The sequence below is a fragment of the Rhinoderma darwinii genome, chromosome 2 (genome assembly GCF_050947455.1).
Source record: "Rhinoderma darwinii isolate aRhiDar2 chromosome 2, aRhiDar2.hap1, whole genome shotgun sequence".
NCBI lineage: Eukaryota > Metazoa > Chordata > Amphibia > Anura > Rhinodermatidae > Rhinoderma > Rhinoderma darwinii.
This window is the reverse complement of record NC_134688.1, coordinates 148,176,157-148,194,880: the sequence shown is the minus strand read 5'-3', so window position 1 is coordinate 148,194,880 and position 18,724 is coordinate 148,176,157. Positions and strand designations below refer to the sequence as shown.

Below are 18,724 nucleotides of genomic sequence, written 5' to 3'. Positions count from 1 at the left end.
GTCACTGTCACATGACAGATCATGTGACTTCTCTGAAGAAAGTTCGGTCAGTCAGAGGAAGACTGAAGCGCAGGGAAGATGTAATTTCTGTATTTGGTGGGCTGGTCACTGATTTGGTCAGTTGTACCTATATGGCTGGGTTCACACGAGCACATTAACGTCCGTAATGGACGGACGTATTTCGGCCGGAAGTCCCGGATTGAACACAGTGCAGGGAGCCGGGTTCCTAGCATCATAATTATGTACGATGCTAGGAGTCCCTGCCTCTCTGCAGGACACCTGTCCCGTACTGTAATCATGTTTTCAGTACGGGACAGTTGTCCTGCAGAGAGGCAGGGACTCCTAGCATTGTACATAACTATGATGCTAGGAGCCCGGCTCCCTGCACTGAGTTCGGTCCGGGACTTCCCGCCGAAATACGTCCGTCCATTACGGACGTTAATGTGCTCGTGTGAACCCAGCCTATCTGTAATGTTAGCTGCCAGAAAGCTCTCCAGCTCCCCCTGCTGTCAGTCCTCCTTAATGTCACGCTAGATATAGAAGTACTGAGCAGCACTATTCCTCATTACACTGTACAGGGCGGAGGTGCTGACTGTCCACCTGCCCATTGCCCTTCTGTCACGGTGTGTCACCTGTAACTGCTAGTGGTCACACGAGAAGTGTTAAAACTGCACAAAACAACCTTTGTTTGCCAGAAATGATTGTACATTAGTGGCGATGCAAGTGTTAAGAGCTCAATTTTCCAGGATCTATTCTGTATTCGTGTGCAGATAACTTATTGTCTAGTAACGATAATTTTCCAGATAAACAAAGCACACTACAGAACAGGTGCAGGGAAACGACCACATACAATAACTGTTGGCAAACATAGGGTCAAAGATACTATAGGCAGGTGGACGGTATCCGCTCCCTGCGAGGATTCATTGTGATAAGAGTTTTACCCACAATTAGTGGCGTAGCTATAGGGGTCGCAGCGGTCGCAATTGCGACCGGACCCCGAAGCCAGGGGGCTCGCGGCCCCCCGCACCTCATCAATAAAAAGTTACTATAGTAACTCGGGCCGCGGGCCCCTGTTACTATAGTAACTGACAGTACTTACTTTCCGGGTTTCGGAGCGCAGCGGAGGTCCTGACGTCACAACGCTGTGTGCCGCGCACAGCATCGTGATCCTGGATAGTCAGGGCAGAACTTCCGCCGCGGCTGAAGAGGAGGGTAAGATTAATATCCCTGTCTGATGAAGCTGATTGGTGGGGTCCGACTCCCGGGAGCCAGCCAATCAGCTATTTTGAAGGGTCCGCAGCACTCGTACGAGAGCTGCTTCCCCTTCATTCCGGTCACTTCATTCTGGTCACTGGTTTACACTGAATCCGTGTCTGCGATTCACAGTGTGAGCCAGTAAGGGAAATGAAGGGGAAGCAGCTCTCGTACGAGTGCTGCGGCCCCTTCAAAACAGCTGATTGGCCGGCTCCCGGGAGTCGGACCCTGACACATCAGCTATTGATGGCCTATCCTGAGGATAGGCCATCAATGTTTAGGGACTGGACAACCCCTTTAAGCCTACGATGTAGCAGGCTTAGAGGGCCCATGAGACAGGATCACAGATTGTGTGATGCTGTCTGCTGGGCCCTGTATCTAAGCCAATCACATGGTAGGCTTAGATACATGGCCCATGTGTGATCCTGTCTGATGGGCCCTATATTACTGTATAAGATTACTGTCTGCTGGACCCTGTATCTAAGCCTGACTTGTGGTAGGCTTAAATACAGGGCCCATCCGACAAGATCACACATGGGCCATGTATCTAAGCCTACCATGTTATTGGCTTAGATACAGGGCCCAGCAGACAGCATCACACAATCTGTGATCCTGTCTCATAGGCCCTCTAAGTCTGCTACATCGTAGGCTTAAAGGGATTGTCCAGTCCCTAAACATTGATGGCCTATCCTCAGGATAGGCTATCAATTGCTGATGGGTCAATAGCCTTGTGCTGAGCCACTGTATCTAATCTTATCATGTGTGATATTGTCTGCAGAGCTGTGTATCTAATCCCATCATGTGTGAAACTGTCTGCTGGGCCTTATATCTAATCCTATCATGTGTGATACTGTCTGCTGAGCCACTGTATCTAATCCTATCGTGTGATACTGTCTGCTGGGCCACTGTATATAATCCTATCCTGTGTGATACTGTCTGCTGAGCCAATGCATCTAATCCTATCCATAGTTGATAGGGTCGTAGTGCTATAAATATCCTATGCTGTCTCCTATACACACACACACACACACACACACACATTTTTTTTGGGGGTGGTATATGTAATGGGGCTATTTCCCCAGACATTTTAAGTCCTTAGTGACGCCCGCTGCTAGTGCTGCATTGTTGGGTCACTTAGGAGACCCAGCAATGCAGCTAAAAGCTGCGGAATGTCGGCCATGAGAAGTTTGCGGGGGGGGGTCCCAATAAGAACTTTTTCATCGGGGCCCATGAGCCTTTAGCTACGCCCCTGCCCACAATATTTCTGTATTCCCACAATGGACAATTCTCACCTATCCACAGTACAGCACTCTGCTGTTTCCATCATTCCCATAGACAATGAATGAAGCGGCAACACACATGCTCAATCGCCGCTCCATTCAACGGCGGTAAAAGGGTTTGGGATCTCTGTTCCCACAAATGGTGGGACCTGCGGTGATCAGACAATTAGAAGCTACCATTTGGAAAGGGGATAAATGTCCATTCTGGTACAACCCCTTTAATCTAACCTTGTAATGTTAATTTATACCCCTTAGTGACCACCAATATGCCTTTTCACGGCGGTCACTAAGGGGCCTTATGCTAGGCCGCCTTTTCACGGCAGCCTAGTCTAAGTCCTGCATGAGTGTCCCATGCAGGCAGGAGCAGGTGCTCGGCTGTCTGCTGCAATGGTAGGAGCCGTTTAATCCCTTAAATGCTGCTGTCAATAGCGACTGCAGCATATAAATCATTTACAGAGGGAAGGAGCAAATGCAATTGCGGGCCTCCGATAGGGTGTCATGGCAGCTGGTTGCCTAACAAAGGCCTCCAGGCTAAATGCCTATTAGGCCGTTCCAGAGAGCATTTTAACCCCATGGGTATTTTGCTGAAATTAGCGGAATTAGGCCAATAAAATGTAGGTCAGATTTTCACAATTGATAAAAAGCACCCCAACATTTTTAAAGTAATTTCTCCTGAACACAGCAATATCCAATATGTGGTAATAAACTGCTGTTTGGACACACGTCAAGGCTTAGGGACCGTTCACATATGTCCTGCGTCCGCTTCAGTTTACCTCCGACATGTTGAAGAAAATCCGGAGGCAAACTGATGCTAGAACGGATCCCATAGCTTTCTATGGGATCTGTTCTGGCACAGGGAACATCAGTTGTCGGCGCCGAACCTCTCTGGGAGCCGGATCCAAAAACTTAACCTGCAGCGTTTTTGGTTCTGGCTCCCAGGGAGGTTCAGCACCGTATCCTATCTATTTTAATTGTGGCCGGATGAACGCCAGGTGCTGCCGCATCCACCTTCCGGCAGCACCCGGTGGGAAGGTGGATGTGAGCTAGGAGGGGAATCCCCGGTCATAGCATTGCCGGGGATTCCGCTCCAGATGGAGTCCCTGACGACTATCCTCCCACCCGTCCCAGATTCAGCGGGACAGTCCCGGATTCCGGGCGGTGTCCGGCTGCTCCATGCGGCCGGGGGTATGTCCCGCTGTCAACTGTGTTTGCGTCCTCAGAACGCAGACACAGTTGAACTTAATACTGCTTCAGAATGAGTTCAGAGCGGAGGAGCAGAGGTAGCTCCTCCACTCGCCGAGAATTCCTCGGGATTTAAGCTACTTTAAGCGCTGTGCTCGGGGAAGACCTTGACAACACTGTCCATATATGGTAGTGAACATCTCCTCTAAATCCCTAGATCCAGCACAACTCCTTTTGCTACAAAAAGGTCTATCCTTCTGTCCCACGTACAGATATGATCTATTCCAGCTGGATATGGATCTAAACCGCTTCTTTAGAACTCTATGCCTACAGGTATTTTTCTCCGACAAGGGGGAAACCAGAAGACTAGAGGACCCTACGATAACAGCAGTGACCCCTATGGTCACCTCCAAAGAACTAGGGTTGAGGAACAGGAGCTTGTTCTCTCCCCCTAAGAACTCACCCCCACTCGAGACATTTGTTGGACTGGTCCACAGAGACGTGGAGGCCTTCCGCCATGACTTTGGCCTAGGCCTTTTAAATGCCAGATTAATTTAAGCAACATTGATAGACAGGCTCTACTCTCCCTTACAAGCGATAAAGACTTAATCATTAAACCAGCAGACAAGGGTGGTGCCATAGTAGTCATGGATAGAAACATCTATATGGAGGAAGCAAATAGACAACTACTAGACCAGACAGTCTATAAACCCATTAGTTACGACCATACAAGAAAAATTACGACAAAAGTTGTAAATATACTGAACAAGCACATGGTCAAGGGCACCATAGACCAAGAAACGGTCACATTCTTAACCAACAGACCCAGTAACACCTGTGTTCTACATCCTTCCTAAAATTCATAAAAGACTAGACAAACCCCCTGGCCGTCCGATAGTAGCGTCCACCGACTCTATCTTTTCATCTCTCTCAATGTTCCTAGAAAAACTATTAACACCTCTTGTTAAAACAACTAAATCTTTCCTATTTGACACCTCAGCATTCCTAATATGCATTAGAACACATGACCAACTACCAATTTGAACCATAATAGTTACATTTGATGTCTGTAGCCTTTACTGATCGATCCAGCACAATAGAGGTCTGAGAGCAGTACATGATATGCTTACTAATGCTGACATACATCCAGATATCATGAACCTGTGTGATGATCTGCTCAATGTAATATTGACTGAGAACTATTTTCTTTTTAAAGACACTGTAATGGCAGGGGGTAGGGAGACGGACAAGTGAGCCCTAATCTACCCGCCACTCTGTCCCTGCCTACTTGCAACGACCCGCCCTAGGCGACGGGGTACAACTGGGCGGCGGTCCCTGCGCTCAGTAAGTGCACGACAAACATACAAGAAACACAAGCAAGGAAAAGGGGCCGTTGCCCACGGCAACACCGTGAGCAACCAGAGTGGTGAACGAGCCGAGTCAAGCCAGGAGTGTGCGAGGTACAAAACGAAAAGCAGAAGAGTAGTCGGTAAGCCAGGGTCTGTATGGAGCAGGATCAAAAATAGCAGGAGCTGTAGCTGGGCCAGGAAACCACAAGGAAAGAAACACAAGCAATAACAAGCACCGAGGGACAGGAAGTGCAGGCTTAAATAGACCGAGGGCGGGAGCTAGCTGAGTCTGGCCAGGTTACGATAGGCTCTCCCACTCCTAAGCCTGCCAGCCTGAATGGTGGAAGCAGGAGTCAGTCTCAGGGAAGTATTCTCAGGTGCTGACTGATTAGTTCTGGGAGTTAACCCCGAAGCTGTGCCTGGCAGATCCTTTACAGTACCCCCCCTTTTATGAGGGGCCACCGGACCCTTTCTAAGTGGACCTGGCTTACTGGGGAAACGCAGGTGGAACCTCCTGACCAATACCCCAGCGTGAACATCCCGGGCGGGTACCCAAGTCCTCTCCTCGGGCCCGTATCCTCTCCAATGGACCAGGTACTGGAGGGAGCCTTGGACCATCTTGCTGTCCACAATTCTGGCCACCTCGAATTCCACCCCCTCTGGGGTGAGGATGGGAACAGGAGGTCTCCTCGAGGGAGCCAAGGACGGGGAGCAGCGTTTGAGGAGGGAGGCATGAAACACGTCGTGTATCCGAAAAGACGGGGGTAACTCCAGCCAGAAGGAGACAGGATTGAGGACCTCAATGACCTTATACGGCCCAATAAACCGGGGAGCAAACTTCTTGGACGGAACCTTGAGACGCAAGTTCCTAGACGACAACCACACCAGATCCCCGACCATAAACAGGGGGTTAGCAGAACGTTTTTTATCAGCCTGAGTTTTTTGTACGCTCTGGGACACCTCTAGGTTTTTCTGAACCTGGGCCCAGACTGTGCACAGTTCCCGATGAACGACCTCTACCTCAGGATTGTTGGAACTACCAGGTGAAACGGAGGAGAACCGTGGATTAAACCCAAAATTACAAAAAAAAGGAGAGACCCCTGACGAGTTACTGACCCGGTTATTAAGGGAAAATTTGGCGAGGGGAATGAAAGAGACCCAATCAAATTGACAGTCAGAGACAAAACACCTTAAGTATTGTTCTAGAGATTGATTAGTCCTCTCCGTTTGGCCATTGGTTTCAGGATGGAAGGCAGAGGAGAAGGACAGATCAATCCCCAACTTCATACAGAAGGCTCTCCAAAACAATGAAACAAATTGTACCCCTCTGTCCGAAACAATATTGACAGGGACCCCATGGAGACGCAGGATGTGTTTGACAAACAAGGTAGCCAACGTTTTGGCGTTGGGTAGTTTCTTGAGGGGCACAAAGTGGCACATCTTACTGAAGCGGTCCACCACCACCCACACCACCGACTTGCCTTGGGATGGAGGCAAATCGGTGATAAAATCCATGGAGATATGTGTCCAAGGTCTCTGGGGAATGGGCAACGAACGCAGTAAGCCCGCTGGTCGGGACCTGGGAGTCTTGGACCTAGCACAAACCTCACAAGCGGCGACGTAGGCCTTAACGTCTTTAGGCAACCCAGGCCACCAATAATTTCTGGTAATGAGGTGTTTGGTACCCAGGATGCCTGGATGGCCAGATAGTGCGGAGTCATGATTTTCCCTAAGTACCCTTAGCCGGAATTGCAGGGGAACAAACAGCTTGTTCTCAGGAAGGTTCCCGGGAGCTGCACCTTGATCAGCAGCAATATCAGAGACTAAATCAGAATCGATCGAGGAAATGATTATACCTGGAGGCAAAATACAAGCAGGATCTTCCTCCGAAGGAGGGCTGGCCATGAAGCTACGCGACAGTGCATCAGCCTTAATATTTTTAGACCCAGCCCTATAGGTAACCAAAAAATTGAATCTGGTAAAAAATAACGCCCATCGAGCTTGTCTCGGGTTTAGCCTCCGGGCAGATTCTAGGAAAACCAGATTCTTGTGGTCGGTAAGGACCGTTACCTGGTGCCTAGCCCCCTCCAGGAAGTGGCGCCACTCTTCAAATGCCCATTTAATGGCTAAGAGTTCGCGGTTGCCAATATCATAGTTACTTTCAGTTGGCGAAAACTTCCTGGAGAAGTAGGCACAGGGGCGGAGATGGGTGAGGGACCTGGTACCCTGGGAAAAGACAGCCCCCACTCCCACCTCAGATGCGTCAACTTCCACGATAAATGGCTCCATTTGGTTGGGCTGAACCAGCACCGGGGCCGAGACAAAGCACTTCTTAAGGACCTCAAAAGCCTGGACAGCCTCAGGAGGCCAGTGGAGGAGATCAGCACCTTTGCGAGTGAGGTCCGTAAGGGGCTTAGCGATGACCGAGAAGTTAGCAATAAATCTCCTGTAATAATTAGCGAACCCCAAAAAACACTGTAACGCCTTCAGGGAGGCAGGTTGGACCCATTCCGCCACAGCCTGAACCTTGGCGGGGTCCATGCGGAATTCATGAGGAGTGAGGATTTGACCCAAAAATGGAATCTCCTGTACCCCAAACACACATTTTTCGGTTTTGGCAAACAGTTTATTTTCCCAAAGGACCTGGAGCACCTTCCTGACATGCTCAATGTGGGAGGACCAGTCCTTGGAAAACACCAGTATGTCATCAAGGTACACTACCAGAAAAATCCCCAGGTAATTTCTCAAAATCTCATTTATGAAATTCTGGAAGACCGCAGGGGCATTACACAACCCAAAGGGCATGACGAGGTATTCGAAATGGCCTTCGGGCGTGTTAAACGCAGTCTTCCACTCATCCCCCTCTTTGATGCGAATAAGGTTATACGCCCCCCGTAGATCCAATTTAGAAAACCATTGGGCCCCCTGAACCTGATTAAAGAGATCAGGAATCAAAGGAAGGGGATACTGGTTCCTTACCGTGACCTTATTCAGGCTACGGTAGTCAATGCATGGCCTAAGACCACCATCCTTCTTCCCCACGAAGAAGAAGCCAGCACCTACCGGAGAAGAAGAGGGACGAATGTAACCCTTGGCCAGGGATTCCTGGATATACACTCTCATAGCTTCACGTTCGCGACAAGAAAGATTAAATATCCTACCCTTAGGAAGCTTAGCTCCTGGTACCAATTCGATAGCGCAATCGTATTCTCTATGAGGAGGTAACACTTCGGAGGCCTCCCTAGAGAAAACATCAGCGAAGTCCTGAACAAACTCGGGTAGCGTATTCGCCTCCTTAGGGGGAGAAATAGAATTAACAGAAAAACATGACGTACAACATTCATTACCCCATTTGGTTAGCTCCCCAGTATTCCAGTCAAACGTAGGATTATGCAACTGCAACCAGGGAAGACCTAGAACCAAATCGTACGATAATCCCTGCATCAACGGTACAGAGCACTGCTCCAAATGCATGGAGCCAACAAGGAGTTCAAAAACAGGGGTATGCTGTGTAAAATAACCATTAGCAAGAGGAGTGGAGTCGATACCCACTACCGGGACAGGTTTAGGCAAATCAATAAGAGGCATAGCAAGGGACATAGCAAATTCCACAGACATGATATTAGTAGAGGACCCTGAATCCACGAAGGCACTGCCGGTAGCAGACCTACCACCAAAAGAGACCTGAAAGGGAAGCAAGATCTTAGTACGTTTCATATTTACGGGAAATACCTGTGCGCCCAAGTGACCTCCCCGATGATCACTTAGACGCGGAAGTTCTCTGGCTGCAATCTTACGCTTAGGACAGTTGTTCACTTGATGCTTGTCGTCCCCACAGTAGAAGCAGAGATCATTCTTCCTGCGGAATTCTCTACGTTGTTGGGGGGACACGGAGGCCCCGAGTTGCATAGGTATCTCTGAATCTTTCGGGGAGGAACGAAGCAACGGAGCTTCGGGAGGCATCATGGGGGAGTCGGAGGAGAAAACACATAAACGTTCACGTTGTCGTTCCCTGAGACGTCGGTCAAGTCGTATCGCTAAAGCCATAACCTGGTCTAGGGAGTCAGAAGAGGGATAGCTAACTAGCAGGTCTTTCAGGGCATTCGACAGACCCAACCTAAACTGGCACCTTAAGGCAGGGTCATTCCACCGAGAAGCTACGCACCACTTCCGAAAGTCAGAGCAATACTCCTCAACAGGTCTCTTACCCTGACTTAAGGTCACCAGCTGACTCTCGGCAAAGGCAGTCCTGTCAGTCTCGTCATAAATAAGTCCGAGAGCAAAAAAGAAACAATCAACGGAGGAAAGTTCAGGGGCGTCAGGAGCCAAGGAGAAGGCCCACTCTTGGGGCCCTTCCTGGAGCCGGGACATAATTATACCCACCCGCTGGCTCTCAGAACCTGAGGAATGAGGCTTTAAACGAAAGTAAAGCCTACAACTCTCCCGAAAGGAGAGAAAAGCCCTCCGGTCCCCTGAGAACCGGTCGGGCAACTTGAGGTGGGGTTCAAGAGGTGCGGTGAGGGGAACTACCAGGGTAGCATCAGGCTGGTTGACCCTCTGAGCCAGGGCCTGGACCTGTAGGGAGAGACCCTGCATTTGCTGAGCCAGGGTCTCACGGGGATCCATAGTGGTGTCAGGGACCAGGGGTAGACTAGGTATGGGCTTGTTATTATGTAATGGCAGGGGGTAGGGAGACGGACAAGTGAGCCCTAATCTACCCGCCACTCTGTCCCTGCCTACTTGCAACGACCCGCCCTAGGCGACGGGGGAAAAACTGGGCGGCGGTCCCTGCGCTCAGTAAGTGCACGACAAACACGACAAACATACAAGGAACACAAGCAAGGAAAAGGGGCCGTTGCCCACGGCAACACCGTGAGCAACCAGAGTGGTGAACGAGCCGAGTCAAGCCAGGAGTGTGCGAGGTACAAAACGAAAAGCAGAAGAGTAGTCGGTAAGCCAGGGTCTGTATGGAGCAGGATCAAAAATAGCAGGAGCTGTAGCTGGGCCAGGAAACCACAAGGAAAGAAACACAAGCAATAACAAGCACCGAGGGACAGGAAGTGCAGGCTTAAATAGACCGAGGGCGGGAGCTAGCTGAGTCTGGCCAGGTTACGATAGGCTCTCCCACTCCTAAGCCTGCCAGCCTGAATGGTGGAAGCAGGATTCAGTCTCAGGGAAGTATTCTCAGGTGCTGACTGATTAGTTCTGGGAGTTAACCCCGAAGCTGTGCCTGGCAGATCCTTTACAGACACCTTTTATATACAATTACAGGGCATGGCAATGGGATCTAATGTAGCCCCCCTACGCCAACTGCTACATGGCCTACTTCGAAGAACATTTAATCTATCCCAATACCACTTTCAAAAAACATGCCCGCCTATGGAAAAGATATATCGACGATATCTTTTGCCTTTGGGATGGCCCCCCTGATAGCCTCCAAAACTTTGCGACTTATCTCAACAGTGTCTGGCCCGAGTTGCAATTCACCTTTAGTCACAATATGTCCAAAATAAGCTTCTTGGACACAACAGTCAAAAAGGACGAATATGGCAAACTTAGTATACCTGTATACCAAAGAGACAGATAAAAATAGCCTTCTTCATTATTCCAGCTGCCATCCCCTAGCCTCTAAAAGTGCCTTACCGAGATCCCAATACACACGGGTTTCTCGCATTGTAGATAATCCCTCTCTACGCAATCGTAGAATTGAGAACATGACGGCCAAATTCCTTGAAAAAGGTTACCCTGAAAAGGTCTTACACGCAACACAATTACCTAAAACCCCCCACACTAGGGAGAAACCAAAACGCATTCCATTAATACATGTATATCACCCGTGCACATACAGAATTCACCACATCATTAGAAATCATTGGCCCCTATTTAGGGAAGCTTACCCCCAAATTACGGAATTCAAATCCCCTTTCTTACCATGCTCTAAAAAAAACAAAAATCTCAGGGATAGGATTGTTAGAGCGGATGTCGGATCATCCAAGAAACCATCCAGACAATACACCCAAGATGGGAACTTTTCCCTGCAGATCATGTTTACAATGCTCACACAGAAGACAAAAGGAACCGGCTAAATATGGAGCGTACCTGGGCAGAAGCCTTAATGCCCACACCTGGAAGATCCCGGGGGGGTCGAGCCGGAAATAGAGGGGACTCTCCGAAGCCGCAGAGGCGAACACGGGACCGCACCCGATCCACGTCTCCTGATTGACGGACGAAGTCCTTTTTGGCGCATTTTATTTAAGCTGTTGTGATGATGATTTTGTGGACGCTGTAGACCAATTGCAGATTCCGACCAGCTACAGATAAGTTTACAGATAATCTGAAAGTTATTGAGGGGGATATTTTGCGGTCTTATACAGCACTATGTACCGGTCAATAGTTGACCTATTGTTACAATGTTACAATGTTATCAAGGTTGAAGTATATGCATTCTGATATTTCCCTGCTTTTTCACTGCAAGATATTTGTGAGGGAGTTAGATCAGGATCTGAGATTGTCCCTGGTGGGCGGGATTGACCGGGAGTGATACAATGCCTCCCCCACGCAAGGGATTAGTGTTATCTGTTACAATGGCAGACTGAGGGAAATTGTGGTAGGAGATAGGGGACACGAAGGTAGGGAAACCTTGAAGCAAAGCAAGGTTCATAGGGAAATGTGAGGATGCAATCCTAACGGACTCTAGGCTGTTAAAGTAATGATAAGGGAATGTACATAAGGGTGCGCAGGCGACAAAGAGGTACTGAGGGGGCAAGGGCAGGTGTTACTTCCTCATGGAAGGAGCCATATAGGCAGGCTGGGGGGGAGGGGGAGGGAGGGGCGCGTTCTGGCATAACAGAAAAAAGTGAAGTCACATACACCAGTGGGTATTAAGGGACTGCTAACCCTTGCCGCAGGTGATTTTATGATTTTTTTAGGTAAGGGATGGTTGGCCTTGTTGGTTCTGGCTTACAAGCCAGGGTTTGGTTATGATGTTAATGTTTGTACATGGCTCTTGGGAAAAGACGGATCTGACTCCCTGGACTCCACACGACTTTTAGGCACTTTAGCTCATCTTAAACACGGTCCAATAACATGAAAATAGTTTCTTGGAACGTTAAAGGGCTGAGATCCCCACAGAAACGGACCAAAGTTTTAAGGCACATGAAACGATTGCATCCTGATGTGGCCCTATTGCAGGAAACTCACCTTACCGAGCCGGAGTTTAAGTATTTGCAAAAGTTCTGGGTGGGTCAGGTTTTTGGCTCGTCGGCAAGGGAGGGTAAGGCGGGAGTTATAATTCTGGTACATAAAAACTTTGCGTTTACGCTGGTGTCCCAGGAGCGGGATGACGAGGGCCGTTGGATCCATCTAGTGATGGAGCATGAAGGGGAAACCATCAGTATTTATAATGTGTATGGCCCAAATACGGTTAACACTGGTTTTTTTGGTCACTTGGAAACCCAACTCCAGCAGGATCGCACTAGGTTTTTGATTTTAGGGGGAGACCTTAACACTGTAAGGTCTTCAAAGGAGGATAGGAGCGCAGGGACTAGTTCGCAGAGAAATAGAGATAAGATCTTGCCCGACTTTTTAAGACACACGGCCCTAATAGATGCGTGGAGGAGTTTACACCCAGATGCGCGGGAATATACACATTTCTCTCATGTTTATCAGTCATGGTCGCGTATTGATTATTTGTTAGTTAGTGACGCAATGGCGCGACGTTTACGTGAAGCGGCAATTGAAGATCTAGTTATTTCGGACCATGCTCCGGTTACCATTACATTGGCTGACACAGTAGCTAGAGGAACGGATTTTATCTGGAGGTTTCCCGCTTTTCTGGCAAAGGATGAGGGCTTTACACAGAAGCTTAAGGGGTGGTGGATGGAATTTGATGGGGATAATGTAGCGCATCGCTCGGAACCGTCATTGTATTGGCGTACAGCCAAGGCGGTAATAAGAGGGAAAATCATGCAGTATATATCTAATCTTAAACGTAAGACGACTGAAGGATACAAGGCAGCGAGCGACAGATTACGGCGTGCGTACACAGCATTCCTACATTCGCCATCAATGCTATTGGGGGAGGAATGGAAGGAAGCCAAGCGACAGTTTGATCAATGGTTAGACAAAAGAGAGAGTATTTACCGGTCCCAATTTGATGCTGATTTAATGCGTTTCAGCAATAAGGCGGGCAAATTATTAGCGCGGTTAGCAAAGGGGAGGTATGCACCGGCACATATTTCAACACTTAAAGAATCAAACGGAACTCCTACCTCGGACCCCAAAAAAATCAATACCATATTAAGTAAATATTACCAAGCCCTTTACTCAGAAACACCCATAGATCTCCAAAAAGGGAGGGAATTTTTGGAGAAGGTGAAGTTGCCAGGGCTCACCCAGGAGCAGAATGGTCATTTGAGCGCGGAGATTACACTAGAGGAAGTTTGGAGCGCCATTAAAACATTATCTAACGGAAAGGCCCCGGGTCCGGATGGATTCACAGGGGAGTTTTTAAAATCTCTGAGAGAAGAAATCAGCCCTACCTTGGTGGCATACTATAATACTTTACTAGGAACGGGAGCTTTACCAGCAGAGGCCAAGGTAGCGCATATAAAAGTGTTACCCAAGAAGGGGAAGAATCCTCTTGACCCGGGGTCGTACCGCCCCATCTCGCTGATAGATCAAGATCAGAAATTGCTCACAAAAATTTTGGCCAATCGACTGGCTATGTATCTACCCATACTGGTGGGAAAATCTCAGGTAGGCTTTGTAAAGGGCAGGGCTGCAGTGACAAATTTACGCAAGGTATTGACGGTGCTAGAAACAGTCAGGCACGATCCCCAGCCAGGTACCAGGCCGGCACTTTTAGCGCTAGACGCAGAGAAAGCCTTTGATAACATACAATGGGAATGGCTGGGGATGGTGCTAGACAAAATGAACATTCAGGGAGATTTCCGGGTCTTCCTGAAGGGAGTCTACAATAGCCCGCAAGCACGTGTTCACTCCTCGGGGTTCCTATCAGATCCCTTCCAATTACATAAAGGAACACGACAGGGTTGCCCCTTGTCGCCCCTGCTATTCAATCTAGCACTGGAACCTATGGCCAGATTCTTGGAGGAATCGGATATGTTCAGAGGCATTCAAGTGGGATCTTGTGCAGTGAAATTAGCCCTGTTCGCTGATGATATCATACTTTTTATGTCAAACCCTCAGGAGCATTTAGGGAAGGTTTTTCAATTTTTGCAGGAATTTGGGCAATGCTCGGGATACAAAGTCAATATAGCTAAGAGCGAACTGCTGGAGTTGGGCAGGCCATTGCCAAAGACCTTTTGGCAATCCTTGGGTTGTGGGATATCACCGGTGGAACACTGCATTACCTATCTGGGTATCAAAATAGGGGGGGTACCAGACACTCTGTATGGCTTAAATTATCCCCCGTTAATTAAAAAAATACAAGCGGAACTCACTAGATGGGGCCAATTGCCGTTGTGCCTCTTGGGAAGATGTCATCTGATCAAGATGGTTAGTTTTCCTAGATTGCTATACCCCTTTCAAACGCTACCTCTCTTATTGAAGCATGTGGATGTCTCGAAATTTACGGCTTCATTCACTAAATTTATATGTGCAGGAAAAAGGCCGCGTATAGCACTCACCAAGTTCATGATGGGTAAACAAGAAGGGGGTGTGAACTTTCCGAATGTCAGGGGTTATAACGTGGTCTGTCTTTTGCGTCATGTTGTAGATTGGCTTCATGAAACAAGTAATTATTCCAATTTAGATCTGGAAGGGGAGTATGCTTCACCTTGGAACCTGAAAGCTTTGTTACATTGTAGAATCGCTTCTCTTCCGTGCCGTCTCAAAACCTCCATTGTATTGAGAGATACAGTTCTAGCTTGGAAAGTGGTACGTAAGCAGTTTGGGTTACCCCACCTGGTATCGAAGTATATGCCGTTGAGCGGTCATCCGGAGTTTTTACCGGGAATGGACAAGGGGGACGGAATTGCCTCATGGGGGAGGGTAGGCATTGGTAGCGCAGGGGATCTTATGCATACAGAGGAAAAGAGGTGGTTAACTGGGGAGGAAATCACCGCTAAACTCAGACCCATAGTAGATAGAGTCAATTTTTTGCAAGTACTTCAGGTACGAGCATTTTGTACCTCCAGGCTCAGGGATTTGAGTAAGGAAGCTACTACGCACACTCTGGATGTGGTCATAGGTCCAGCAACTGGGCGGGCGACCATTTCAGAAATGTATAGAGCATTGAGAGAGGGTTTTGTTCGTCCGCAATTAAGGATTAGTTTTAAAAGCTGGGAACGGTGGACTCAGGATCCAGATATAGGAGAGACCATACTGGGGGGTTGGGAGACGGTACGGAAGAGTGTGATAAATGAGAGCTGGAGGGAAACCTATTTCAAGTTGATGCATACAGCTATATATGGCTTTAATATCTTGCCCTCACAATCTTTCCCTGATCGCATTACAAGTTGTCCCAAGTTCAATACACCACTGACGAATTTGTGGCATGGAGTGTGGGGGTGTGTACATACGAAAAGATTTTGGGGGATGGTACAGAAATATATTAAGGACCATTGGAAAACGAATCTCCCAATGACGCCTCAAGCGCTACTATTCCATCAGGCGCGGCCGCCAGAGGAAGAGGGTGCTCGAGGAGTAAGATCACCTCCCGTGTTGGTGCACACGATTTTACTGGTAGCTTTGAGATGCCTCCTGAGTCACTGGTTAGAGGCAGACACGCCGGGGTTAGAATTGATTGTGTCACGGCTGAAACAGTTATTGGTTCTTGAGAGGGTGGAGGTGGAAAGGCGGAAGGAAACGGGAACCAAGAAGCTATTTGATAAGTGGCAAGTATTTATAGAAACGCAATGTACAACAGCCGAAATAGCGGAAATTGTTAGGCCTTTCCAGTACACAAAGTGGTACTGCACACAGCTCTTGGCAGGCGTTTTAGGGAGGATGCAACTGTGAACCAACTGGGGGAGTAAGGATGAGTGGAAACTCATTGATGATCTAGGTGGTGTTGGAGTTGGGGGAGTCATGTTTGTTTGGTCCATCTGAAGATCGACAATTATGCCATGTTTCTATGTTGGTGTGTTTATATGTTATGTTGAATTTAATTTAAAAGTTAATCCCATGACAGTTGAGTGCTGCGCACTCATGATGTAACTCTTACGTGAAATGTTTGTAAGAAAATGTGAAAACTGACAATAAAAAGGATATTTCACACATTATCAGGGAAAACAAAATCCATCACTCTCTGTCCAGCCAGAGTATCCCAGTGCGTGACCATTTCAACTGTAACACCAACTACGTCATCTACATGATCAAATATCCCTGTGGTCTAGCATATGTAGGGGAAACCACACAACGAATCAAAGATAGTATTGGCCAACACAAGTCAAATATACGCTGTGGCAAAACGCTACTACCCATTCCCACACACTTTTTAAAATACCAACATAACATTTCACAACTGATGTTCCAAGTGATCGAACACGTTCCAGCACCTACAAGAGGGGGTGATAGAATCAAACATCTCAAACGCAGGGAAGCATTCTGGATACACAAACTCCAGACTCTGGAACCAAAAGGTCTGAACAGAGAGTATGAGATTAGTAGTTTCCTCTAAGTACATCCACTGTCTCTACGTGCATGTATCACATCATGCTCTAATATAATATATATTCTTTTCCTGTCATAGACCCGCTGAGCCTCTCTGTACCGCAAGGGGGACTGCTTTCACGACTATCTAACCTATCCGCCATCGACATGGTATCCTTTGAATAATAGGGCATACTAGAGTAATCATCTCATTCTCCCCTCCCCCCACTTTATTTCTACTCTATGCGTTTCGTCTAATTATTATTCCACCAGTTTTACCTACACCATATTACCCGATTCATGCCAACTCCTCTATTTTCCACCGGTTTTATATTCACATTCTTAATTTCCCCTACAAATTAACGTTACCTATTTCTTCTTTTCCTGCATCGGCCTCTCTTCACTTGAACGGCGATGTCCTGGACTGCATCACATATGGCCTAGACAACGCCGTCTCTGACGACGCTCTGCGTGCCCCCATGCGTTCCACGCCTCCCACTGAATCACTGCTGTGAAACGCATGGCCATCTTGCCGGGCGTTCCAAGGCACATGCGCTGACGCCTGTTATGACGTCCCCACACTCCTGAGCGCCATATTCCCTGCTTTCCTGGTACATAAAGCAGGACGCTACCAGGGACTACTAGCACCACTTAGAGTGGTAAGCCGCCATTACTAATACAGCGCCAGCAAAATCGCTAAACCAGTCCCCAGTACGGCTCAGGTATATTAAATTTTTATCTAGTTGTGTTTTTTTGTTTTTTTTATTTTTACTGTTGATTTCTCCTATTGACTTATTCATTTATTTATCTCTTCCATATGCATGTATCTTGCTTCTGAGTCCATTCCTGTACCGCCTTATAACCTAATTCACCCCCTATGTATCACACATATGTACATCTTGTGCTTTTTTGTATGAAAAATATTGACCTACTTCCTCAACTGCCTCTTAGATACCTACTTGACATGGGCATCAACACCCATTTCATGCATCTTCATGGTGTGTTATCAATAGATAGACTGCGCTCTATGCTGACGTATTCTACATAGGCTCACTTATTTCCTCTAACTACCACCTGTAGACGGTTCTGATATATGTCATTTACTGCTGTTGGAACACACTCACATGTATGTACAGTCACACATACAAAACAAATTGTTTTTCTATAAGGAGATCTCCACGCCACTTGATGCGCTTCACAGTCTCAGGATGCCAGACGCCGTCCCTTACTTTTTTATTACCCAATATTGTACTTGTCTCCTTGTATATATTTTCTTGAATGCATTTCCATGTAAATCTATGTATCATACATCCTGTATTTATTTATGGAATCTGTATAGTATACTATAATCACCTATATATGTTTCTTTAGTGCCCGACGAAGGTCTCACGACCGAAACATTGCACATGTAGCCACTGGCATTACGAAAAAATTGAAACAAATTTACGTTAAATATTCCAAGAGTGTGCCGAATACAATTCTTTCTATATGATTCTGATGAGTTACTGGATCTGGGGAAAAAAATCTAAATGTCATCGAGATACACCACAACACAGACATAGAGGAGATCACGAAAAATGTCATTGACAAATTCCTGAAACACTGCGGGAGTGTTACGTAGGCTGAAGGGCATAACTAGGTATTCATAGTGCCCATCACGTGTATTAAATGCAGTCTGCCACTTGTCACCTTGACGAATCCGGATCAGATTGAAGGTCCATTTTAGAAAAATAAATTTCCCCCGTATACGATCAAACAGTTCCGAAATCAAAGGCAGTGGGTACCTGTTCTTCACCGTGATCTGGTTGAGGCCTCGGTAGTCAATGCAGGGTCAAAGGGATCCATCTTTCTTCTTGACAAAGAAAAACCCAGCTCCGGCCGGGGATGAGGATTTACGAATGAAGCCCCTCTCCAGATTCTCCTTAATGTAGGCAGACATTGACTGGGTCACAGGCAAGGAGAGAGGGTACACTCTACCGCGAGGAGGAGACGAATCAGGAACCAAGTCGATGGGAGAATCATATGCTCGATGAGGCGGCAAGG

The 18,724-nt window shown here is 47.6% G+C and overlaps 1 long non-coding RNA gene across 1 annotated transcript; it reads left to right on the top strand.

Moving 5' to 3' along the window:
* Position 1: 1 nt before the first annotated feature.
* Positions 2-18,114, top strand: LOC142740836 (uncharacterized). The gene is made up of 3 exons (XR_012880891.1): positions 2-80; positions 16,782-16,852; positions 17,633-18,114. It is a non-coding gene; the product is annotated as an uncharacterized LOC142740836 (long non-coding RNA).
* Positions 18,115-18,724: the final 610 nt, after the last annotated feature.